Below are 24,852 nucleotides of genomic sequence, written 5' to 3'. Positions count from 1 at the left end.
TTTCGCATTTGGGTGTTTGTTTGTTTTTTGCCTTATCACAGTAGCAAGAAGGTCTAGAAGAACGTTGAGTACGAATGGTGAGGGTGGACACCCTTACCTTCTCCCTGATGTTGGGGGAATGTCTTTTCCTGGGAAGTCTGATGGTGGCTGTGGGTTTTGCACTGACCCCCTTTGTCGGGTTGAGGATGCTCCCTTCTGTTCTTGGGTTGCTGAGGGTTCAAAAAAAATCATGAATAGGTGTTGAATTTTGTCTGTATGTAGTGATATAATTACGCTTTTTTTGTCTTTCCTGTATTAACATTGTATGATATTAATTAGTTTTCAGATATTATGTTAATCTATTTTCAGGAGTTAAATCAACCTGGCATTCCTAGGATGAATCCTTTTTGGTAATAGTGTCTAATCTTTTTTATATGTTGCTCGATTTGGTTTACCGATTGAGAATTTTTTATGTATGTATTCACAAGGAATATTGATCTGTTTGTTTTCCTTGTGACGTCTCTCTGGCTTCAGAATGGGTTGGGAAGTGTTCTCTGTTTTCTGGAGCGTCAGCGAAGAGTTGACATCATTCCTCAAACACGCGGTGGAGCCCAGCAGGAACGCCTGCCGCCTGGGTCTGGGTTTCCCTTGTGAGGTTGTAAGTCACCAGCTGCGTTTGTTGTTATAGGTCAATTCATATTTTGTTTCTTCTTATGTCTTATGAATTGGTTCATTTCATCTAAATTGTCTAATTAGGAGGCATACAGTTTTTCATAGTACTCTCTTTCAGTAAATCTTTTTCTCTAGGGTCAGTAGTAATCCCTCCTCTTACTATTCCTGATTTTGGTAATTGATATTACCTTTTTCTGTTTTTCTTGGTTAGTCTAAACAGAGATTTGTTAATTCTATTGATCTTTTTAAAGAACAAACTTTGGTTTCAGTATTTTCTCTATTATTTTCAATTTCATTGATTTTTTTTTGCCCCTCTAAACTTTACTTAATGCCCTTCCTTTTGCTTACTTTCGGTTTATGTTACTCTTTCTTTATATAGTCTGTTAAAATGGAAGTGAATTGAGATCTTCTTTTGTTTTCTAAGATAGGCTTAAGTTTAAAGGTATAAAATTCTCTAACAACTGCTTTAGCTGTATCCTAGAAATTTAAAAATTTTTTTATTCAGTTCAAAATATTTTAAAATTGTGCTTGCAATTTTTCCTTTGACTTGCGGGTTGTTTAGAAATTATTGTTTAATTTCCAAGTAAGTGGAGATTTCCTACATTTCTTTCAGTTGTTGATTTAATTCTTTGGAGTCCCAAACATATTTTGTATGATACTAGTTCTTTGAAATGCATCGAGCCATGTTTTGTGCCATTACAAGTGGGCTGCGTTGAGCCTCGAGAGGATGTGAGCTCTCGCTGTGGTCCCATGGAGTGTTCCGTAGCTGCAGGTCTTGTCGGCATGGCTGGTAGTGCTGTTCGAGATTGAAAGGCCAGTCTTGCTGACTTCTTGCCTAGCTCTTGTATCAATAATTCAGAATGGAGTGGTGAACTCTAATTATTATTGATTTGTTTCTCCTTTCAGTTCTACTTTCCTATTATTTCTTTTGGGGCTCTGTTATTAAATTGCATATACACTTATAATTATTATATATTCCTGACTAATTAACCCATTTACCATTGTAAACTGTCCCTCTCTCCCCCACAGCCCCCTCGCTTCCTCCTCTTGTAATGCTTTTTACCTTAAAGTTCCCTTTGCCTAATGATAGTGTGGCTGCTTCAGCTTTCGGTGGTTACTGTTTATGGTGTGTATTTTTCTGTGTTTGAAGGCTGTGGAATCAGTCATGTGTCAATACGAGAAAGAATGTAATCCTTGGCATATTTTTCAAATCTGCCGCATTTTCGTAGCATTTTATTTATGATAGTGAGTTAAAGTAAAAGGACAACCCTCTTAAATGATCGCATAGTTTCAAACTATCATGCATGTGTACTTTCATAAATTTTAACTCTTATCTGTAGTTCTGTAATTTCCACCACAATCAGGATTCAGACCGGTTTCGTAACCCCAAACACCCCTCCTGCAACCCCTCACAGCCGCTTCTCCTCCCACCCACATCCCACAGCAGCCGCTGGTCTGTGCTCCATCCCTGTAGTTCGTCTTTCTGAGAATGTTATTTAAGCTAAGGAATGAGAATGTCACATGGAGTCTTACGGTATTTAACCTTCTGAGGCCAGCGCCCTTCACCGAGCGTGCCTTCCCGGTCCACCGGAGTTGCATGTATGAGCTGCTCACTCCTTCTTATTGCTGAGCGTTCCATTGTGTGGATGGACCGGTTTGCTGGCGCATCTGCCTGCTGAAGGACACTTGGGCTGTTTCTAACGGGGGCGATGATGAGCAGAGAGCTGATAGAAACATTTGTATTCAGGTTCTTCTGTTCACATCAGTTTTCACTTCTCTTGGGTAAACACCCAGGGGAGTGGTGTCTGGGTTGCAGGGTACATGCGTGTTTAACTTTATTAGATGAACTGCCCAGTGTTTTTCAAGAGCAGTACCTCACTCTGCATTCCAGCCAGCAGTGTGTGTGAGTGCCCCTTGATCCCACACCGCGTGGTATTGCCAGCAGTTTTTAGCATAGCCATTCTCATAGGTGTGTAGCGGTACCTCATCATGGCTTTACTTTATATTTCCTTAATGGCAAACAGTCTTAGACATCATTCGTGTATTTGCCATCCTTATATCCTCTTTGGTGAAGTGTCCTCTTTAAACTTTAAATGTTCTGGGTTAACCATTTCTGAGGACAATTATTTTAAGTACACTGAATATAATCTTTTCTCGACAGAGGAGGTCATTGTTAGGAACTGTAATTACTGTATGGTTTGGAATTACTGGGAGCTTTCAAGGCCTGTCGAGTGGTGTAAGGCTGCTTACGGCTCTCTCAGGCTTTGCTTTGCTGCCGCCGGCGCACCTGATTCCCGCTGCAGTTCCACTTCCCATGCCCTTTCTGGTTGGCAGCTTCCGTGAAATGGTTGTGAATATGCCTGTTCGAGTTGTGTTTGAGAAGGAATAGTGAAGTGCCCCTCGGTTCGTGCTGCAGGAGCTGTGCTCTGAAGTCCATCAACTGTAACATCTGTTTTGATGCTTCTCAGACTGAGGCCCTGAAGTTGATGTGAGGGGGTCTGTGAAGCTCTGCACTCCAGAATCTCTGCACTGAGCATTGTTTATAGGCTGAATAAACAGTAGAACTTGCAATGTATGCTATTTTTCAGAAGTAATGCGAATGCTACTGAGCAACCCTGGATTCATTATAATAGTTTTTTTCCCAATGTAATTTTCTACCAGCTCTGTTGTTTCTCCCCCCCACCCCCTGCCTTTTGGCCAAAGTGGGGTAAACAGAGGTTGTCAGAAGGAGTTTTCCTCATAAGTGGGTTGTTGCTGTTCCTGGCTAGCCACGACAGGGTGCAGTGTGGTCTCTAGTTTGTGCTGTTTAGCCACAGGTAGGTGGCTAACGGGATGTTCTTTAGAATGTGTAGAATGGCATGTTTTTGTTGAAAGTCTTTTTATGAAAGTTAGGATGCTTGTAAGCTCTTCAAATTCTTTGAACAATAGGGCCTATATGAATTATTATTCATACCAACCTAAACTAAACTGAAAAGTCACAGGAAAAAGTGTATTTCTTAAATCATCATTGCGTAAGTGAAATGTTTAAATCGTGGGTTGCAGGGTTGTTCTTTTCCCGTATTCATCATGTCATTTGATGCATTTGCTATAAATAAAAGTTGATTAGTAGCTTGGTGGTTAAACACAAAGATTATAAAAGTAGTAAAGGAAACTGTTCCCACGCATGTAATTTATATAAGCACAATGTCTACTTGTGTATTCTTATTTTAATAGTTCATTTTTTTCCCAGTGTATGGTTGCCTCTCGTGCATCCCCTGCTGGGAAATGGCCTGCAACCCAGGCATGTGCCCTGACTGGAAACTGAAGCACGATCCTTTTGTTCGCAGACCCGCACTCAATCTATTGAGCTATACCAGCCAGGGCTAATAGTTCATTTTTTATTGTATTTTTTACCATGTATCTCCCCATCAAATTCCCACTTACGTCTCCAAATTACTTTGCTGCTTTGCATGCCTTATACTGTCTGTCAAACAAGTTCTTCAAAATACATGCAATTATATCATAATATGATAATTTGTTATGCAGATATCATATCTTAAATTACCAGTCTAACAGCTTTATTTTCCTCAGTTATTTTTGGTTCTCACTTCAGGATGTGAAGTAAGATATTAACTTCTTTTATGTTAATAGAAATGATTTAAGCAGAGGTATAAGAGAAAGGTTGATAATGTACTAAATGATCAGCACCCTAATTTTAGTTATGAAATATTCAGGAATAAAATTTATTTGGGGGGCCCCTTTTATCATGTTTACTTAGATTTCCAGCAAGCAAAACTTCCCTTTAAGAAATTTGGTTCAAAATTGTTCAGGTGAGAGTCGGAATTTAAAATGTCCCTGGCTGGGATGGGGAGCCCGATGTGGGATGTGCCCCACTGGACGCCAGGGGTCCAGGTCCTAATCATGTCTCGCTAAAATGCCCCTGCGATGTTCTTGTTGAATAATTATCTACACTTAGTTTGTTAGAGGTTATAGTCTTGGAATAAACTTGTTTAAAGTGATTAACTTTGTATCATGACATTCCAGTATAGTAATTGAAAGTATTCTAGATGTTCCTCTTTTTACATTTGGGGAGCAGTGTTTGAATTCCATTGAGATTTACCAGAAAGGAAGAAATTGTTAAGTTGAACTATATTGAGTTAAGAATTTCTCATCATCAAAGACCATTGTTAAAGGAGCAAAAAGACAACCCACTCAGGGTTTTCTTGAAGGTATTTGCTGTATGTATTTCTGTATCTGTGTATATCTGTATAGATTTGTATCCAACAGAGAACTCATCCAGAATGTGTAAGGAACTATAAACCAAATAGGCCAGAACCTTTATTCCCCCTTTATACCATTCCTCTGGTTAAATATATAAGATTCGAATAGGCAGTTCACAACGGAAGATAGTTGGCCAGTAAGCCTTTTAAAAGGTTTTCAAAATCATTTCTTGTAAGAGAAGTGCAAATTAAAATTGTGCTGATGTGTCATTATATTCTCGCCAGCATGATGACTCCAAGTGTAGAGCCGCCACACCACATTCGCGCTGAGTGGGGCACCACTGGGTCCTTTGGTCTGGCAGTTCCACTCCGGGTGCGTTCAGACTCCACAGAAACACACGCACGTGTGCCCCCAAGAATGTGTCCAAAATAGTCATAGCAGCATTATTTGTGCTAATGCCGAACTAGAAAAAGTTAAGAAGTTCTCAGTGTAGATAAATATTGTATTTAGTACGTTCATATAATGGCACCGATGCTTCGTGTTACCACATAGATGAGGTTCACAGGATTGAGTGAAAGAAGACAGCATGCTCTTAAAGACATTGTTTTTCTCGTGTGTAGAAAGGCCAGTGCGCAACAGGCAGGGCGAGGCCGTGGTGCTAGAAGTCATAATGGTTGCTGGCTTTGGCGGTTACCGGGGACCTGTGAGGGTGGCTTCTGGGGTGTTGGTAATGCTCTTTCTTGATTGACTGGTATAACAGTAGTTACATGTGCAAATTCTGAAGGGTATTTTCAGAATTTAGGATTTTAATATGTATATATATATATATACACACACACACACACATGTATATGTATTTTTCAATTTTTATAAAAGTTAACTTTTAAGAAACCCATTGAACCTGTCTTTTTTTCCTTCTGCATGTTACATCCTGAAATGGGAACAAGTAATTTCAGTTCTTCATCATAATTGTTCTTATAAACCTTTTTATCTTCAAGGACTGGTGTTTTTATTTGGCTGTTTCGGTTTTACTGTTTCTTTTGGGTTGCTGAACCAATTCCACTGTGGGGGTGGGGTTCTTCACACTAAGAGCAACCCTCTAGACACCAACTTGGGTGTGCTATATTCAGCTCCTTTCTCGCGCCTGTCTACCTGGAGATACCATCAGATTCCACTGGATAGGGGTTCGAGCCAGTAACACTACTCCTCTCCCCACCGCCCCTCCCTTCTCTCACATGTTTCAAATGCCAGCCACAGACCCAAGTTGTTACCTGTGCTTCTGACCGACTGACTGAAAAGCCAAAGGTTCCCACAAACCCCTCTTTGGGTTTGATTAACTTGCTAAAATGGTTCACAGAACTCAGGAGAGCCTTCTACTCACCTTGTTGATTTCTTATAGAGAGTATTTCAGGGTGTGAATCAGTAGCCAGATGAGGAGATACACAGGGCAGGGCACGGGGAAAGGGCACCCGTCCTCCATGTCCTCTGCAGACAAGCCGCTCTCCCCGCGTCTCCAGGGTTCACCAACCTGGAAGCTTTCGGAACCCTGCCCTTTCGTTTCTTTACGGATGATTCATTATGTAGACATGATTGATTAAATCACTGACCCCTCCTGTCCTGGCCCCCTCCCCAGAGATTGGGGGGGTGGGATTGAAAGTTCCAACTCTCCAATCAAATGGTTGGCTCCATTGGCAACCAGACCCTATCCTGGTTGCTTTCCAGAAGTCACCTCATCACCATTAAATAATTAAGCTCCCATCACTTAGGAAATTCCAAGAGTTTGCTGGAGTTGGGAGCCAGGAAGCTGACTGAACAAAGGTCATCTACATATTCAGTCATCTGACTAAAGATATACTTTGTATACAATTTATCACAGTATCATACTACTATAAGGATCTTTGTGAAGTGTGAATATTTTAAAAGGTCAACACAAAATTTCTTGGCTGTTAGGTAAGGAATAAACTATAGTGGGTTTGGGAATATGAAACCTGTCAGTGTTTAAAAATAACGTCACAGAAAACTAAAATAAGATGCTGATAAGATCTTATTACTAGTGAACCTGTTAGTTAATCCAGAGAGAATATTTTTTATTTGCAACAATGTAAATCTACTTACAGCGTAATATACTTCTTAGCTAATATAATTTTATCATCTTTGTGTTTTCATAAAACTCTAGCACTTAACATAATCTGCCATTATGTTAAGGTTCTTTCTGCTCCTTTCCCCTGGATGCTATCGTTTTCTTAAGGGCAGGAACTGTTTATTTTCCTCACACAATGTGTTGCTTACATTAAATAATCAGAAAATGTTTTTAAAAGGAATGAAAACCAATTAGCAAGTAAAAAAAGAAAATGTTGTCTTCACTTTTTATAGAGGACAGTGATCAAGTCCTGGAGGTTGTGAATTTACTGTGTATTTCCCTTGTATATAGGACGAAATGAGTTGCAGTGTTTGGGGTCATGAGTATGTAACATCTATCCTGGCTGATGGTATTGAAATTTTATAGTCATACTTGGGACCTCCATTGAAAAAATGCGCTTCATATATATATTAGTGTGATGAACGTTCTCCAAGTTTAGCCCCAAACAGTATAGATAATAGTAAAAAATGGCAGCATCTGGAGTTATGGTTAATAGAGTAGCTCAGAGAACAATGATTGTGAAAGTGCTTGTAAATTGCAAAATTGTACAACTGGAAGGTCACGAAGGCATTTTCTGGTGTGGTGCCTATTTTGGCTTTGATGTTGAACCCACCTTTATAATCAGAATCACTTTAAAATGTTTTATAGGTAAACCACTGGCCTAACATAAATCAATTCTTCTGTAGAAACATTTTAAGATGCTAATTTCATTAATTTGATTATCTTGCGCATTTCCAGTTGCATAGGCAGGAGTATAATAAATTTATTGGCTGGCAAGTTAGGTTTCCTTGGTTGTAAAACATTAAAAAATGTGTAGTGCATTGCAATTTGGAGTGGCTAATTGTTGATCATGGTAATTTCCAAAGGTGTTTGATGCTATGAATGTTTCATTAAGTATTTTTCTTTAGACTTTTACCTTTCCAGACAACCCATTTTTAAAATACGTATTTTATTGATTATGGTATTACAGTTGTCCCATTCCCCCCCCCCCTTATTCCCCTCTGCCCTGCACCCCCCCCCACATTCCCCCCCTTTAGTTCATGTCCATGGGTCATACATGTGAGTTCTTTGGCTTCTATATTTCCCATACTATTGTTAACCTCCCCCTGTCGATTTTGTACCTACCATTTATGCTATTTATTCCCTGTACCTTTTCCCCATTCCCCCCACCCCCACCCCCACTCCATGGATCTCCATTTCTGTGATTCTCTTCCTGTTTGTAGGACCACCCATTTGTTGAGGTTAACACACCAATGACATTGCCAGTAAAAATTGTTGACATGCATGTGTATAATTACTGATTTTAGTAAACTATTTAGGAATAATTTTAAATTAACAAAAAAAACTTGCAAAGATGTGAATATGCATTTTAAAATGCCCCAAGTGATAGTTTTTAAATTAATATTTCTACTAAAGTTTAATATTCTCAATACAAATGCCCTTGCCTCTGATCATCCTTCATTGGAAAAGTACTGTGTTTTAAAGCATATTATGTTTAAGGGAAAGTACGCTGGGTGAGTTGTCCTTTTCTCCACAATGTCCATTTCCCTGCCATGTAAGACACTGCCGTTGCCCGGAGAGCTGTGCGACAGGAGTGTGCGTGTGCATCGTCGGTGTTCTGCATTTATGAGCGCGAATAAACTGCTGAGTTAGGACCACAAGGATCCTGTAATTACAGGGTCAGAAACCTACCTGGTGGAACGTTTACAACTTCATATTTTTATAAAATAAAGTGGTTTAAAATAGCATGTGCCAAGTTTTTATTCCCCTCTCTCCTTCTCTTTTCTGTTGTAGTAGTGTGGTGACGTGGGAGAGTGATTTATAAGAACAGAGAGATACCACATGTTACTGAATTTAAGATGCTTTCCGCTGTAAGACAGATCCTTAACTTATGTATCATTACGAGAAAAGACCACAGCCTTTTAAACTATGATACAGTGCTAAGAGGTGTGTCACTGACAAGATACATCCTGATTCCAGCAATGTTAAAGAAAAATGTGAACTTTAGATTCATGCAAAACATTCGTCATGCTGACACAATTATTTTATGTGAGGTTTAGCTTAGGACCTCTAGCTTCTTTGAAGGTCACCATGAAAATAATTTATTTGTGTTGTATTGCTTGTCTTTGTGTTCAAACACTGTTGGAGACATGTTCTAATCAGTGTCTCTTACTTTAAGAAGATATAAAAATTTTCATCGAAGTACCATTTCCATAGATAAAGTTCAGTGTTTTTTGGGAACAGAGAGTAAAGAGCTAAATTCTGCTCTGTGCAGCTTGAGTCTTTGTGCCACGGGGCCTCCAAGAGACGTATCATTGTTTCCAAATTTTCAGTTTTTCACTTACTGCTTGATTTTTCACTCTCCTAGGTTGTGGCCTAAAAATACTCTTCTCAACCATGATTCCATTCTTCCCCAAACCATGGTTCCATTTCTTCTCTCCCTCAGATTACCACCAGTTTCTTCTTTCCCAGGGTTGCCTGAGTCTCAGACACTTCCTTACCTCTGTTACTTAATCAATTCTTTGCGTAAGATTTATGCACCTACCATTTCTCTGAAACTGCTCTCTGAAGTCCCAGTAGTTTTCCAATTTTAGTTCATTTGTTAAAACTCTTACTGCTCTTACATTTGGCTCTCCCAGCTCTCTCTCTCTTCCCATCTCACCGTGGCTACAGTTTTCATCTTTGTGCCGATTTTGTAATCCCATGATGCCAGATTTCCTTCCTGTTTCACCTACTGAATTATTAAAAGAATATTGAAACATGAGAGAAACACTCCAGGGATCTATTGTTCCAGTATATTATTAATTGTTCCCACTATTTGAGTATTTCCATTCTTGGCTTGACCACATGCCAACACATTTTTCTTTCTTTTTATTTTTTTCTCCTGGTTGTAATCTTGGTAGGCATATTATTTTATTTTCTACCGTCACATGATACCAGTTATTTTTCTGTGGTCTATATGGTCTTTATTATTGTTCCATTAAAGAACAGTAAACTATAGATTATAGTGTTGATAAAGTAGAATTTTCAGTATAATATTTCTATTGTTGGACAGTTTTATAGATTGTTTTTGTTTAAAATAACATTGTAGCAGAGTATATTTTCATTCATAAAACATTTTGCTTCCGTTGCATTATTTATATAAAATTCATTCCTGAGAATACCATTGATTGATTACAAGGGTTTTGAACATTTGGCTAAATATTACCTATTTTTAAAGATGAGATCCCAGTTTACAGGGCCACAGCAATTTTTAAAAATTTTATTTATTTATTTTTAGAGAGGGGAAAGGAGGGAGAAAGAGAAGGAGAGAAACATCAATGTGTGGTTGCCTCTCACATGCCACTTTACTAGGGACCCGGCCTGCAACCCAGGCATGTGCCCTGACTGGGAATCAAACTGGCAGCTCCTTTGGTTCACAGGACTACGCTCAATCCACTGAGCCACACCAGCCAGGGCCACAAGCAGTTTTAATTCAGGCTTACCACTATCAAATGTACAAAAATTATTTTGCTAATTTAATCATTACAAGTGTACAAAATATTACTTTGGTAATTTAATATTTCTAAAATGATGACTACTTCACTTTTGCTTTAATATTTCTTGATTTTTAATGAGGGTGAGCATTTTCCTTATGTTTAATATTTAATTAATATTGCCTTTGGAATTCTATCCATGTTCTATATCCAATATATCTAATAATCTAGGACAAAAGCCATAACAGAGAAGCCTATTTAGGTTGTAGAGTTTCTAAACTGTATTTTTTAACCCGAATTTGCAGAGGTGGTCCTGCTTATTAATTGTGACGCTTTAAGTCCTTGTAATGCTAAATGGACTTTCCCCTTCTCCTTGTCATATAGAAATTTGGAGGAAAACTTGGTAACTTTTTTTCTTTGTTAACTGGCCAGGTTTCTTATCACGGTAGTATAAGTGATTCTCTTATATGCAACAGTTTGAGGAAAATATTGTTGTTAAATTGTGCCTAATATTTTTTCTGCCTTCGTTTTTACTTGAAAATGCTTTTAACATGTAAGATAAAACTTAAGTCATTTAGATATCATATGATAATTCTGGTCAGTGAAAAATGGCTTTTCAGTTCTTGGCGTAACATTACATTGGCAGTAATGAAAGAGACATCTTTCTGAATTAACCTTAACCAATTGATCTAGAATACAGTTTCATGGGTAGTTTAGGCTTGATTCCCCCCCCCCCCCCCATTTATTTAACAATGGACTTTGGTCTCTTTCTGTGACCCTAGTCTCACGACTGGGTGGGGCTGGGCTGGAATCTGCACCATCAACTTAACTCATTTTGAAATCTTTCTGAACCTCTGTCTCCTCAACCTTTCCTTTCATTTACTGTCACTTAACTCTTTTCTTTCTTTTATTGATGTGATGGGTATTTCCTGAAGTTTGAAGTTCCATCCATGGTTATTGTCTCCTTTCATACATTCTTTTTCATGAGCTTAGCTGTCTTCTGTTTTAAACTATTTCAAGCCCACCTTAAACCACAGCCCGAGCCCTGGATTTTCTTACCAGCCATATTTTTAATTTCTTTCTTGACCCTGTTCTTTTACAGCAGATTCATAAGCTTAAGTGCCGGCCAACAATGTAGATGAGTAAAAGCAGGCCTTAGGGTAAGAAAAAATATTTTTCTACACTAAGAAAAACAGCAGAGAGAGTGGAGTGATAAATGGCCATTTGACATGGGCTCAGGGTTGAGGAGGACGGTACTGGGGACGGTAGAGAGTGGGAGATGCAGGCCCCAGACAGGCTGTTGGGCTCCCACCATTGTTGCTGTTGGGGATTAGGGGCCCAGGGTTACCAGATCTCCTTGTGTTTCAAGAGAAGCTATAAATCAGGACTTACATGTTAAATACCCTGAGTTTTAAGGGTTGGTTTTGAATTCTTGTAAAACACTGCATGGGCCAAAGAAAATATACCTATGGACCAAGTTCAGTTTATAGACTCTTAGTTTATGACCTTAGTCCTGTAAAGGCACTTCAAATTTTGTAGGTTATCACCAAGTACTCCTTTATTTCCCATTCTCCCCTGTGTTTCTTTGTTCATCTCCTGGGAGAACCATCTGCCCAGATATTTGAGGTAGGAACTTCCAAATCATTATCAACACTCCTCTCCCTCATCAATTCTTAATTTTGGAGAGAGATCTGGGTCAAAGAAAAAGCTTTTTATGAACCAAGGAAGATTTGAACATGTTTACAGGCAGAAGGGAAGAGGCCAAGCGGGGGGGATAGTGGACGGAGCTCATCGTGTCCACTGGGGATGGGCCCCAGACGTGGAGTCCAGCCTCCCCCTGCACGGCCTGGTGCTGGTGCACCCTTCGTGTTTTTGCTGCTCAGTAATCTTGTTTTAACCCAAAATAATCATTGCCTTTTTTGTGGGTGCTGTGTTTCCTTGACATTGTTGAGGAACTATATTATACTTTAAAATATGTTGTTTTTCCATATTAATTATTCTTCTTAAGTATTCTTGAACTTAATACTTCTTTTCATATTGCTGATTTCCTAGAATGGATGTGTAGAGGAGGTGAATACATTTTTCCTCCACCCTCCTAGGGTCTCTGGCTTGGCCCGAGAAGTAGGTTGACATAGATTAGCAGGAGAGTAGCGTACAATTTTTTTTTTAAACATGTACGTGGGAGCTTTCACAGGAAGATGAAGACACACACAAAAAAAACCAGTTTAGGCCTAAGTGTTTATATATCAGGTAGAACAAAGAGCAGTCATTGTGAAAAAGTAAAGTATATGAGGATGTTAAAGGAAGATAATGGGGTTATTTTTAAAAGCTTTGCTTGCACAGATTCTTCCCAGCCTCAGCTCCCTGTCGCCGTGATCAGAGCGTCCTTTACCTCCAGGTGCTGGGAGAGCATCTGTTTTCTGGAAGAAAAGGTAGATTGCAGTGCCTATATGCACCTGTTGTTTTTTAAGTCCCTTTCACTCAAAACAGTAAGCCAAGTACACATGTTTGAGGGTGTCATGTTCTAAGTCTCTTCACTTCGTTATCATATGTTTATTTGTAGCAAATGATGAAACCAAGAGTTTGAGTTCAGTGCTGTAGAGATTCTGTTCCCCTGCAGGGCCTCTGGGGTTTGATTGACAGGTAGGCAAGCCATATTGGGTGGAGTGGGTTTTCCCGTAAATTGTGTGGGTTCTTTGCTTTCTGATTGCAGGTAAACTGCAAGTTGTAAGTTCTCTGGACCGTTGTCCAGTACCTCCACTTCCAAGGATCTGGTATTTCCTTGGCTCTGGTATTTCTCAAGGCTCTGATGCAGGGGCTTGTGCCGAGCACGAGGGGACTGATGTCCGTGTCATTTTCTTTATTACCTGGTTCGTCATATGTGGTATGCTTCTTCCCCCAGAATCTGCTGACACGGTTGTTAGTTTTTTCTAGGGTCTGCTAGGAAGAGTATTCTGGAGCTCTAGCCTCTTATTTCTGAGGGGTTACTGGTCTTTCAGATTTGTTGAGTTTTGTCTTCAAACCGAATGCTTTCTGTTTCCTATAATTTCTCACTGCTCCGGTCTACTGAGTGATGTCATCTGTACTGGGATTTCCTGTATTTCTGTGAATTTATGTGTATATTTATTTATTTTTAATTTATTGAGATAGGAGGAGGGACAAAAAGGTAAATTTGTCGGGTATTAACAGTTTTGACCAAGACATCTTTTCTTTTTATACAGTTTTGCTTTTGCTACTTCTGCTCATGCTGTTTCCCTTTAATCCCCTCTGTGTTTACAGATCTCAGATACAGTTTGCCACTTTTGTTACGTCAATGACATTGCTTGTAAGGGTTTTTGGTTTGGAATGGTTTTACCCTGTTCTGCCTGGAAAGTACTATTAGGGAAGCATATAGTCCAGTAGCTCAACTCAAGGCCTGTGTTCAAAATTGGCCTCTACTACTGCTTAGTAGTCATGTCACCTCAAGGAATTATGTCTCTGACTCTTCTATCCCTCCTGGGATTGTGGATAAATGATAGCATCTGCCACCTCACAATCTTGTGACCAGTCAGATGGGAGAGTCAAGGTAGAACACCTGGAACACAGTAAGTCCTGAGACGTAGCTTAAAAGCTTAGACGAGTAAGTTCTCACCTGGACAGCTCCCCGCAGGTGTGGCATTCTCTGTGTTGCCTGACTTCCTTCCTGCCCACCGCCTCCTTCCCAGACCCCAAGTGAGAACCAATGTCCCCCCGCTCTTCCCTCAGCGTTGTCTTTATCCCGATACCGTGGTGCACACCTCACGGTTTACCTCTGTTTTACTTAGTCGGGGAGTATCGCAGCCGTTAGCTACACTTTGGTAGGCTTCTGATGCTTTTGTCTCCCCAGGTAAAACGGAATTAAATTAAGGCATTTCTTTGCTTGTATGCCTTTAAATTTAAAAACCTGTAAAATTCATAGTGGGATTCCCATTTCACCTAATGTAGCAATCCAGATGGCCTATAAAAAAATAGAACCAATAGGAATATATGAGTTGATGTTCAAATCTTGAGGTAGAATTTCTTCTTTAGGAAACCTTAGTCTTTGAGATTAAGGCTTTAAGAGATTGGATGAGCCCCACCCACATTACTGAGGGTAATTTCCTTTAGTTAAAAGTCAACTGATGATAGCTGTTAACCACATCTATAAAATACCTTCAGAGCAACACCTAGGGTATCAATATTTGATTAAATAACTGGGTACCATGGCCTAGCCAAGTTAACATATAAAACCAACCATGTCCCCTAGTGTGTAGGCTCAACCAATGTAGAAAGACACTATCTGATTGGTTAAATATTCAGTCAATAGATTTTAAGCCATAGACGCAATGTCATCAAACATCCAATTGAGTATTCATGCTTCAAGTTCTTAACAGCAACTTTGTTTTCAGCAACAGTAAAGCATGTCTGGTGATGTGAGGTCTTTGCATGTTTACCCAACTTGTCTGAGAAGAATGGTCTCCCATTTGAGTAAATATGACAGTTATGAATTGGGCCTGTTTGCTTCATGCTTATTTTTAGTGGAAAGATCTGTATATTGGCTGAATTTCAAAATTTTCATAAAGAACCTGGTTATTTAGAATTCAGGCCAAATGCACAGTTGTTACTGTAGAGAGGAAAGCAAACACCGCCTTCCGATTATTCAGTGTGCTCTGGGAAAAAAAAGAATGGAGAATTCATGTAGCAAAATTATGGCTTAATCAATTCAATGACTGTTAGACTGATACACTTAGTACGTACCCTTGAGAATGAAACTAATGGTTTCCCTTAACATATCTCTGGTGTATCCCACTGCGGTTCATTTCTTCTGTTAGCCCGTATAATTGCTTCTTACGTAAGTAAAGATTGTCACTTCTGCTTAAAATAGAAATCTGTTCTATGGACCATGGAACTGCTCTTTTTAAAATAGTGCTGTTAGAAAGCAAACAAAATGAATTAGAGCTGATTCAGCTAGAACTGTCACTTGATGTCTTTATGTAATTTAGCATCTGGTATGAAGATTTTGTGCATACTCCCACCTATACAAAATATGGACCACAATATTCTAAATTCTGAATGCTATTATGTAACATCTAAAAAACCAAGAAAAATACATTGCGTCTTTGATGCCAAATTTAAATACACAGGTTATGCTTTTCTCTGTTGTTAAAATTTGTTAACCTTATATGGTGTGAGGAGCCTGTGCTCTGAGGGTGGTCAGTAGACTCCTGGGCGCACTCTGTTCTGACCTTGGCCGGGTGAGGGAGCTTAGCAAGGGGTGATGGCAGTGCTGACCACGGACAGAGGGCAGTGGATATGACTGGGCAGCTCTGCTCATGTGAGGGTTTTGTTTTCAATCCAGCTGTATTGGTTTGAAAAGTGAAAGTTTTTTATACATATGTATGTATATATAATTTTTGATAGGTACATTATATGTATATGATTTTATGTTTATATAAAATGTACTTTTAAATGAATCCAAAGTCAGTTGGTATGAGCCTGAGAGAGGCAATCACACCTGTTGTGGTAGCCACCTAACAAAGTAACAGATTTTGGGGATCTTTAAGTACTTTTTTCCTCTGGAAAAGCTCCGTTGTGGGTGATGCTTTTTCAAGTGTTGTACACAGACTTTGGGAATTGAAGTGCCATCTTTTTAAAATAACAAGGAGAACTACAGTTTTGTCTTGTTTACCCTAGTGTTTGGCTTGATGTTGTATTCAGAGCTAAAGAGAATTGTGTTATTATCTCTTGGAGGACTCATTTGTCTGTCTTGGAAACATCCACACCGCCAAGCACAAAACTTTGGGAAGTGTTTAACGACTTGGTGGTGTTGAGCCAGCCTTCAGTGAGTTTTGTCATTTAACTTTTAAAATTTTAGAACCAATTTCTTTCTGAAGAAGTATGTAGGGATATTGTCCCCTTGAATTTTTCCACACTGTTGCATTTACTATCAGAGTTCAGTGATTTTGCCTCAAACCACATAATGCTTTTTTATTCTCCTGTGGGAATTTAGGTGGTTTGCAGTTCACTGTGGTTATGAACAATTGACAGTTGTGACCATGTAACGTAGCGGTGGGATTGCCACCTGGCAGGCCGTGCTCACCCTTGACCATGTTCAAAGTGGTGGTGCCGTCCTTCAGCTCCCACCAGGGTCCGCCCTTCTGATGTTCCCGTTGCTCCACAGCTTTGCCGCACACTCGGCGTGGTCTGGCTTCCTAAACGTAGCCCAGCTGGTGGTGTGTAAAGGCGCTTTTTATTTGTATTTCTCTAATTACCCAACTAAATATTATTTCCTGTATTTAAGGACCTTCTGCATTTTCTTTTATAACTTCCATCCCTTTTTCTCTTGGATTGTCTTATAAATTTGTAAGAGATATATTCTAGATCTTATATTTTATTGGTTATTTCCTAATTCATGTTTTATTTTCTATATGATGTCTTTTAAAGAACAGAACTTCTTTATTTTAATGGCAGCGTGAATTTACTTTTTTCTTGTACTGTTAACCTATTCAGAGGCTATAAAGTATAGTTTTATTATCTACTAAAGGTTTTATAATCTTGAAATGAAATTGACTTATATAGAGAGTGGAGTATGGATTAAATTTCATCCTCCTTCCCCTATTTAAGTATTCAGGTATTTATTTTTATCAGTATGGACTCATGGATATTTGCTTTACCCTATGTATTATAATCTATTAATGTAATTTTCTATTTCTCAAATTGTCCTAGATTTGACCCCTTTAGGTTGTGACTAATGTCCTTTCAATAAGTCCCCATCTTTTTTGAGCCCTTTCTTATTTTCTTGTACCATAACATGTTCCAGGTTCATCTGAATCTTTCCCTATTCCAGCTTTGCAACTAAAAATTTCTCTAAGTACTTCTCTCTCTTCTTTTAAAATTGGAAGGCAGTGTTTAGAAACCAATACCTGGGTGTCAGGTGTGCTCATTGCTAAGGGGTATCATTGTCTTAGGTTCTCTCAGAGGAAAAACTGGGAGATTATTATATATGTGTACAACATATAGATTATTATAATCTTATTAGATATATACATACACACACATACTTACATCTATATATTTATCTATCTGTCATCTACAGAAATATGTATTAAAAACCGTGATACCTGCAATTCAAGTCCAACACCATAGAGTTGATTCTGGCCTTGGCCTTTATTTGTTTTGTCTCTAGCTTCAGAACACAGTCAAGGTACTGGGCAGGCTCCTTGTTTTTTACTGCCCTCCCCTAAATGTGGCGATGTTGTGCGTGGGTGGTGCAGTTCGTTTGTTTCTGATTGTCTTTCATTCTGAGTTAACCCTAACTGTCGGTTGATTTTTATTATTTACCTTTTAAATTTCGTGAAACATTCCCATGGCTGTAAATGTCAAAACTACATAAAAAGATGTATTTGGAGAACTTTCACTTCCCCTCCGTTCCTGTGTCCCATTCTCATTCCTCCAACTCCAACCCCAGTGGCTCCGTAATGCCTGTAAGACAAAATTCAAACGTAGCGTAGTTGTCAGGTCCCACTGTCACCTCCGTTTTAGCTTGTTCTCCTACACCATGGTCAGGCTGTCCCAGACTTTTTGTTACTCCTCAGACTTGACTGGCTTATTCATGCCTCCAGGCCTTTGGACATTCTCTCTCTCTGCTTGTGATGATGGTGTATTCCCTCGTACCTTGCTTATCTTTAATTATTCAAAGCCCATTTTAACTTGTACCTACTATATGAAGATTTCCTTTCCTTGCCCTCCTCTCCTTACTTCACTTCTCCTACATTTCTTAATAATAATTCTTCCCATAGCACTTGTAATATTGTGTAACTTTGACGACAATTTAAATTATTGATGTATTAACTTATAGCTGTATCTTGGCATCTAGTTCAGTTTCTCACACATAATCAGTTGTGCGGGAAATGCTGTATAGGGAGGGAATGGATTTCAGTTCTTCTCACTTATTTATTCTTTATGCCTTTGCTCTTTATTTCACTCATACTCATATGTGAATCCATATAATGTGATGCCCAGGGATCTTGCTGTTCTCGGAATTTTTATGTTCTCTGCCACTCCTAATATATTTGAATGTAACCCGGGTAATGTAATGGCTTCTAATGATCCCTGGAAAGTTACAATGTTCAATTAAATTTCAGACCCGGTGTACAGGGACAAGGTGACATCAAGGTATAGAAATGGCTTAAAATATGCAGCCTAGAAAGTTAAGACCATTTCATATTTCAGGGTTTCTTCCTTTTTCAAAAAGCTAAAATTTTCTGCCCACTTAATCTTTTAGATTGGAGAAATTGTACTGGAAATAAACCCCTTTAACAGTCTTTTAAGAACCCTAGTCAGCTTTTAAAATGTCATTATTTTTGTCCACAGTGCAAGTTCAGTGACCTTCCAAATTGTGTTTCTAAGCTGTTTGTTACTTTCTAGTCTGTATAGATTATTCAAGCAGATTATGTTAAAATGTAGGGACTTATTTCTATCAGTCTCTTAATCCACCATCTGTTACTCTCCCTCATTCCCTCCCTGGGTGTTGCATTCTCCTCCTCACACTCCTGTGTGTTCCGTCGGATCACAGCTCATTCTCTGCAGTCCTACCTGGAATTCAGAACAGGGGGTTGGTTGCGGTGCAGACGTCACGTTAAAGAAAGGGAGGCTTCATGACGGTGCCTTGTGAGGACACGAGGCTCGCTCGCTGGTGCAGCAGAGTGTCTGATGTACAGGGAGAGTGAGTTGTGAGAAAGCATCCGCTTATAGAATTGGCCTGTATTCTTTGTGTATTAAAAAAATAAAATATTTTACTTTTTAATGCAAGTGTAACACATGTAAAGACACGTGAGTCCTAAGGGGACACTGATGAATTTTCCCAAATTGAACGTATTCATGAAACCACCACTCAAATCAGGAACTGGAGAATCACCAGCCCACAAAATCCCCCCTTATTTCCTCTCCTGGTCAATTTGGAAGGTCACTATTCCCCACACTCAAGGGTAACTACTGTCCTGACTTAGTTTTACCTGTTTTTGAACTTTATAAAATGGCATCATGCAATATATTTTCAGCATTATGTTTTTGAGCTTCGTTTGTATTGTTGCATTAAGTATAGTTCATATGTATTCATTACTCTGTAACAATGAAACTACAGCTCGTGCTGGCTGCCTGTTTCTGTAAATAAGGTTTTACTGGAACACAGTCACACCCACTCATTTGCATATTGTCTGTGGCTGTTTTCACACTCCAAAGGCAGAGGTGAATAGTTGTTGCAACAGGCAGAGAGACTTTACAGCCAAAAATATTTACTATCTGGTCCTTTGCAGAAAAAAGCTGACTGACCCCGGATGTATAGCATTCAGTTATATGAATATTCTACAATTTATTTGCTACTGAGTTTTTTGACTTCTTTGGATATTACTGCATGTGTGTTTGGGGCTGATGTGTCTGGAGGTGCCTTCCCGGTAGGCATTTCCCTGGGAGTGGCATTGCTGGGCCACAGCGTATGTTTACGCTTAGCTGTGTTAGACGTTGCTGAGCAGTTTTCCAGTTCCCACTCCCACCAGCAGAGAATGACAGCTGAATTGCTGCAGATCCTGACACTTTGTGTCTTCAGACTTTCATTTTTAGTCATTTTGATCAGTATGTAATTTCATGTCACTATGGTTTTAGTGTGTATTTCCTTGGCGATGAATGAGGTTGAGGGCCTTTTCGTATGCTTACTGACAGTTTGGGTATCCTGTTGGGTGGCCTGTCCTTTTTTTATTGCTGTATGTGAATTCTTCATGTGTTCTATGAGTCCTTTGAAGGATATATGTATGGAACATATCTTTATTCTGACTTGCATCTTTATTTTTAAGGTGTTTTTTATTTTTTTAGTTTCTGAACTTGAAGGGGATCAGGGAATTGAGAAATGGTCTTTTCTCTGTCTGCCTGAAAGCAGGGCATATGTTTTCATTTTTAAAAGTGCACACATCTTCCAAACCAAAGAAAGAAAATGGTTTTTAACACCAGAAAGGGAGTCTGCATAACAGATCTTACTGACTAGTTCGTATCTACCATACATTTCCTACTCCTCATACCACAATTCTTCATCCTTAGGAATCCATGCCTTTTCCTTTGCCTAGTCACTTCTCTAAAATTAATTGCCCTTTGTTAAAATGGCATATAAGTCCTTGGGTCTAACTGCCTCCTTGAATTTTTGCTGCTTTTCTGTGGTATCCTTATGAATGTAAAAATATTCACATCAATAAAGAGACAATGCCTTTTCTCCTATTAATTTCTTTGTCAGTTTCATTTGCGTGCCCCCAGGAACTGACTCTCCGAAGGCAGAGGAATTTTTTTCCTCCCGTACAAACTGTAACTAAAGCCAACAGCACAGCTGAATCGCTCACACCCTGAGGGCAGTGGAACTAGACGTGGTGTTTGTAGGTGCATGGGCAGTTGCTCTCCCCAGCCTTTAGAGGCACACTCTCCCCAGGAGACACCACGGCATCAGTAGATTTTTATATATGTTAAGTCCTGCTTAACTGAGAGTGTGGTTTGCTATATAGTTATTTGTTCTGGTGTCTGAGTAGAGACAGAGTTTTTATCTTCCATTTTTAAATATTAAAATCCATTCTAGGGTCTTAGAGTCCCCATTTCTAAGGGTGTGTTTTCTTAGCATTCTATATCCATGCTGAATATTCAAAGATTTTAGTAAGATGCAGTACCAAATATTTGAATCAGAAATATGTACTTTTTGAGAACTATTATTTCCTCAGATCTCTGAGATTAGAAATTTAGAAACTGAAGCTTATTTATCTAATTTTAGATTGCATCAAATTGAATATAGTAGATATGTGTTGCAGGGTTGGCGTATGTGATTTTTGAGATCAATTTAATAATTCTGTTTTTGGTTCAATTTTATAAATAGCCTTCCAGAACAGTATTACTTGATTAAAATGGACTTTGTTTCTTTTGTTTTTAGGTGTTCAGATCTACAATAGACACAGGCAATTTGAACTTGAAAATATTTAGAGATACTCTAATACTACAGATACATTTTCTAATTTCTAATTTAACTGCAGCTGCTCACGTTTAAAAGGCTGGTTTGCCTTTTAAAAAGATAAAACTTTTGTTATGTAACCGTTTTATTTTAGTGAAATTTCTTGTGCACTAACTTTTCCTCTTTTAAACTATTTTTAACTTTTTATTTCTGTTTTTTTTTCCTCAGGTCATACAGTATTACTGGGGATGCTAATTGTCAAAATTTCTGTAGCCATGGCACAAGACTATAGTAAGTACTATACCGTACTTCCTGTGACCTACCTTCTTTAAAATGTGCTTTGTCTTTAAATTTGTCATTGGAGCAGGGGAAATTTGGAAACAGTTTTCAAAATCTACTTTTCTCAAAGGTTCAATTTATTTGGTCATCTGCATCTTGAATCTTTAGCCAAATATACATATATATTGTGATAGTGGTAAACACAGTCTTGTTCCGGCTGTTCCCTGTCCATACTAGTAGAATGAACATTAGGGTTGGAGCCATGTCATGTGTCCAGTTGACGCCCCATGTTGGGGAGTTGAAGAACTGACTGGAGCTCCAGGGTGGGCCCTGTGATTAGAGGCAATCCTGCCCCATAGTCCTGTGGACTCAAGGTGGACAGAGTATCAACGAGCGTAGGGCACTGGCCAGAGGGATGGTTTCGGGAATGGTGCAGCAGTTTTGTTCTAGGCTCTGAGACTCCGAGGTAGGTCTGCCAGGAGTTTCTGGCAGAAACCCTCCAATTAACAGAGCTGCAGGGAGGGCCTGCCTCTTTCTCCTTTGGGATGTGGTTCTGTGCCAGCGTAAAGGCTGGTGTCTCTGCGGTCTGAGCAAGAAGCCTTGAAAAGTGGACGGCAGAGAAGCTGGCCCTGGGGCCTGTGTCTCCTCCAGAAGTCCAGGCTTTTGAGCCAATACAGTTCCTTTTTGATCAAGCCAGTTTGCATGGGGAGCCAGAACATCCCAAGTGATTCACTTAATTTCCATTTTATCTTTAGTAATCCATTAGTTTTCCCCTGGGTAATGTGGGAGTAATTGCAAAGTGAGGCAAACTAGTACCAATAAATTAAACTGGCAGGGCTGTTGCTGTTGACTGGCACGCGCTTCGCAGCTAATAGTTAACAGGTAGTGATTTCCTGTTCAAAGACAGGAGAATAGAATGTATCGCTTTTAGATATCCCCCCTCCTCTTGAAAGTTTTTCCTTTTAATCAGCCCACTGGGCTGTGAATGCTGAACAGGGTTTTGGACTGTGCCTGAAAAATCATTTCCTTGCAGAGATGTGTATTTGGCGGTGTGGACCTGTCCTTAGACTAGTCTGTACCCAAACTTCTAGTTCCTTGTTTGCTTTTCAGAAATTAATGTGACTATTGCAAATATAGAAACTCCATAGAGACTGGTGTAACAGATATCTGTATGTGCCCTCCCATGGACACTAGAAAAATCAGATGTTTACCAGTGTCCTGGAACAATCCAAAGCCCTGGGGACAGTCCCCTCCCTAACTACTGTGCCACTTTTTTGCCTCTGAGGTACCACTGTCCTGGTTTTGGTCTTTATTCTCCTCATGCTTTTGTTTGTCCTTTTACCACACATGATCTTTGCATGTTTTTAACTTCAGGCAATGTAGATACTATATGATTTGTTGTTTAAAATCTCAGTTTAGCATAAATTCAGAATCACAGAAAGAGGCTATAAATTTATTCTCAGATACTTATCCAGGAACTGATTACTAGGCACCTCAGTGATTTGTACTGAAACGAGTTAGATTTTAAGTGTTGGATGAGTTTAATCAACATACTGACAACCATTTATATTGTCTTGCGGAATCCGGTGCCTGGTCAGCTTCTGAGTTCCCTTTCCATCCAATTTCTCATTCCTGTGCAGGTTTGGCACATGCAGGACACTTTCAGACCATCAGTGTGTCATTGGTGAGCTTTTCAGAATGTGTTGGTTGCTTTTTTTATTTAAATGCTCTATTCCTGTCCTGGTCAATATGCTTGCCCTTGGCAGACTTAGGTAAATCTATGCATCTTTCTGCATGCTAACAATTAGTTATGACACCTACAGAATTTACTTCTGTGCTTTCCAGATTTGTCAATTTGTTCCTTGTGCTGGCAGCCGCGATTATAAAAGAGGCATCCACTCCTAGGATTAGACTGTGAAGTATGGAAACACAGTACTGTGGGAGAGGAGAAAATAATTTTACTTCTACCCTTCTGAGTTCTTCTGGCTAGCCTAATAATCAAATTCCCAAAATGAACAGTGTCCAGCCAGTCAAGTCTCCTGGCTGCCTTGCCAAAACTGTGGGGGAGGAAAAATACTATTTTTCCTACCCTTTTAAGTTCTTCTGGCTGGACTAATTAATTAACATGAGACACATTAACAGGAGAAAATGACCAAATTTATTTCATTTATTTATTCTCACCTGAGGATATGTTTATTGATAAGAGAGAGAGACACACACACCAGTGTGATTGATTGCCTCCCACCTGTGCCCCAATTGGGGCTCAAAGCCATGACTTAGGTATGTGCCCTGGCCAGGACCTTTTTGGTACATGGGACGATGTTCCAAATAACTGAGCCACACGGCCGGGGTGAAAATGACCAAAGTTACTATGTATGTTCGTACAGGAGTTCCATATGGACAGGAGACTTGAGAACAGATCAGGCAGATGAGGCTTATGTGCCATCTGAGGGGTGGGGGGGGTTGTGGTTTGGGACTTCAGAGGGCAGGAAAGGCATTGACATGGAGATAGGAAAGCAGATATTTCGTAAGTAAATGTTTGCTGGACTGTCCTTAACGGGACACAAGACTTTGAGCAAAAGAGCTTTGCTGGGTTTTTCCCTATCACATAGTAGTTCCTATCAAACTATAGTTATCTGCGATGATATTTTCCTTCCTTCTATTCTTTTAGGCAGTTAGAGGGAAGGTTAGAGGTTCTTTCTGAGTCTTCTGTTTCTTAAAAAATAACCAATTTAAAATAATCAACATTCCAAAAAGCATATGTTGGGTGCTAAACTCTGCTTTCCCTCAGTACCTCGGCCACTTGGAAATCTCAGACATCTTTGCTGTCTTGTCATTTCCTTTTGTGCCCCAGTGTGAGCCTTGGAGATACTTTCGTATTATTCATGTCTGAAATGTGTCTGAAGTCATTTAACTTCTGCGCTGAAAAAACTCTTTTTTTTCCCTGCTGTTAGAGGAATCTTATTACTCCTTGTTCTTGTTTGGAATGTTGTTGTTGGAACTGGAGACTAAATAGTCACTTCCATTCAGAGGTCATTAATTCTTTCACTTGGAGAACATAATTATAGATAAATTGCCAGGGAGAGATTGGTGACCATTGAAAGAGGATTTCATTCTTTTTTTTTTTTTCAGTG

At 39.3% G+C, this 24,852-nt stretch overlaps 1 protein-coding gene across 7 annotated transcripts in view; it reads left to right on the top strand.

Annotated features, from left to right (window-relative positions):
- The window catches only part of SIPA1L1 (signal induced proliferation associated 1 like 1), a 328,871-nt gene that overhangs the window by 134,231 nt on the left and 169,788 nt on the right, over positions 1–24,852 (top strand). For all 7 annotated transcript variants that reach the window (XM_037031572.1, XM_037031571.1, XM_037031573.1 and 4 more), the window contains one exon: positions 21,668–21,730. The gene's annotated coding sequence lies outside the window, so the exon portion shown is untranslated. The remainder of the gene's footprint in view (positions 1–21,667; positions 21,731–24,852) is intronic.

The sequence above is a fragment of the Sturnira hondurensis genome, unplaced genomic scaffold (assembly GCF_014824575.4).
Source record: "Sturnira hondurensis isolate 20B ecotype Veracruz unplaced genomic scaffold, ASM1482457v3 Scaffold0021143, whole genome shotgun sequence".
NCBI lineage: Eukaryota > Metazoa > Chordata > Mammalia > Chiroptera > Phyllostomidae > Sturnira > Sturnira hondurensis.
The sequence above is the reverse complement of the archived record's forward strand: the minus strand, read 5'-3'. Positions and strand labels throughout refer to the sequence as shown.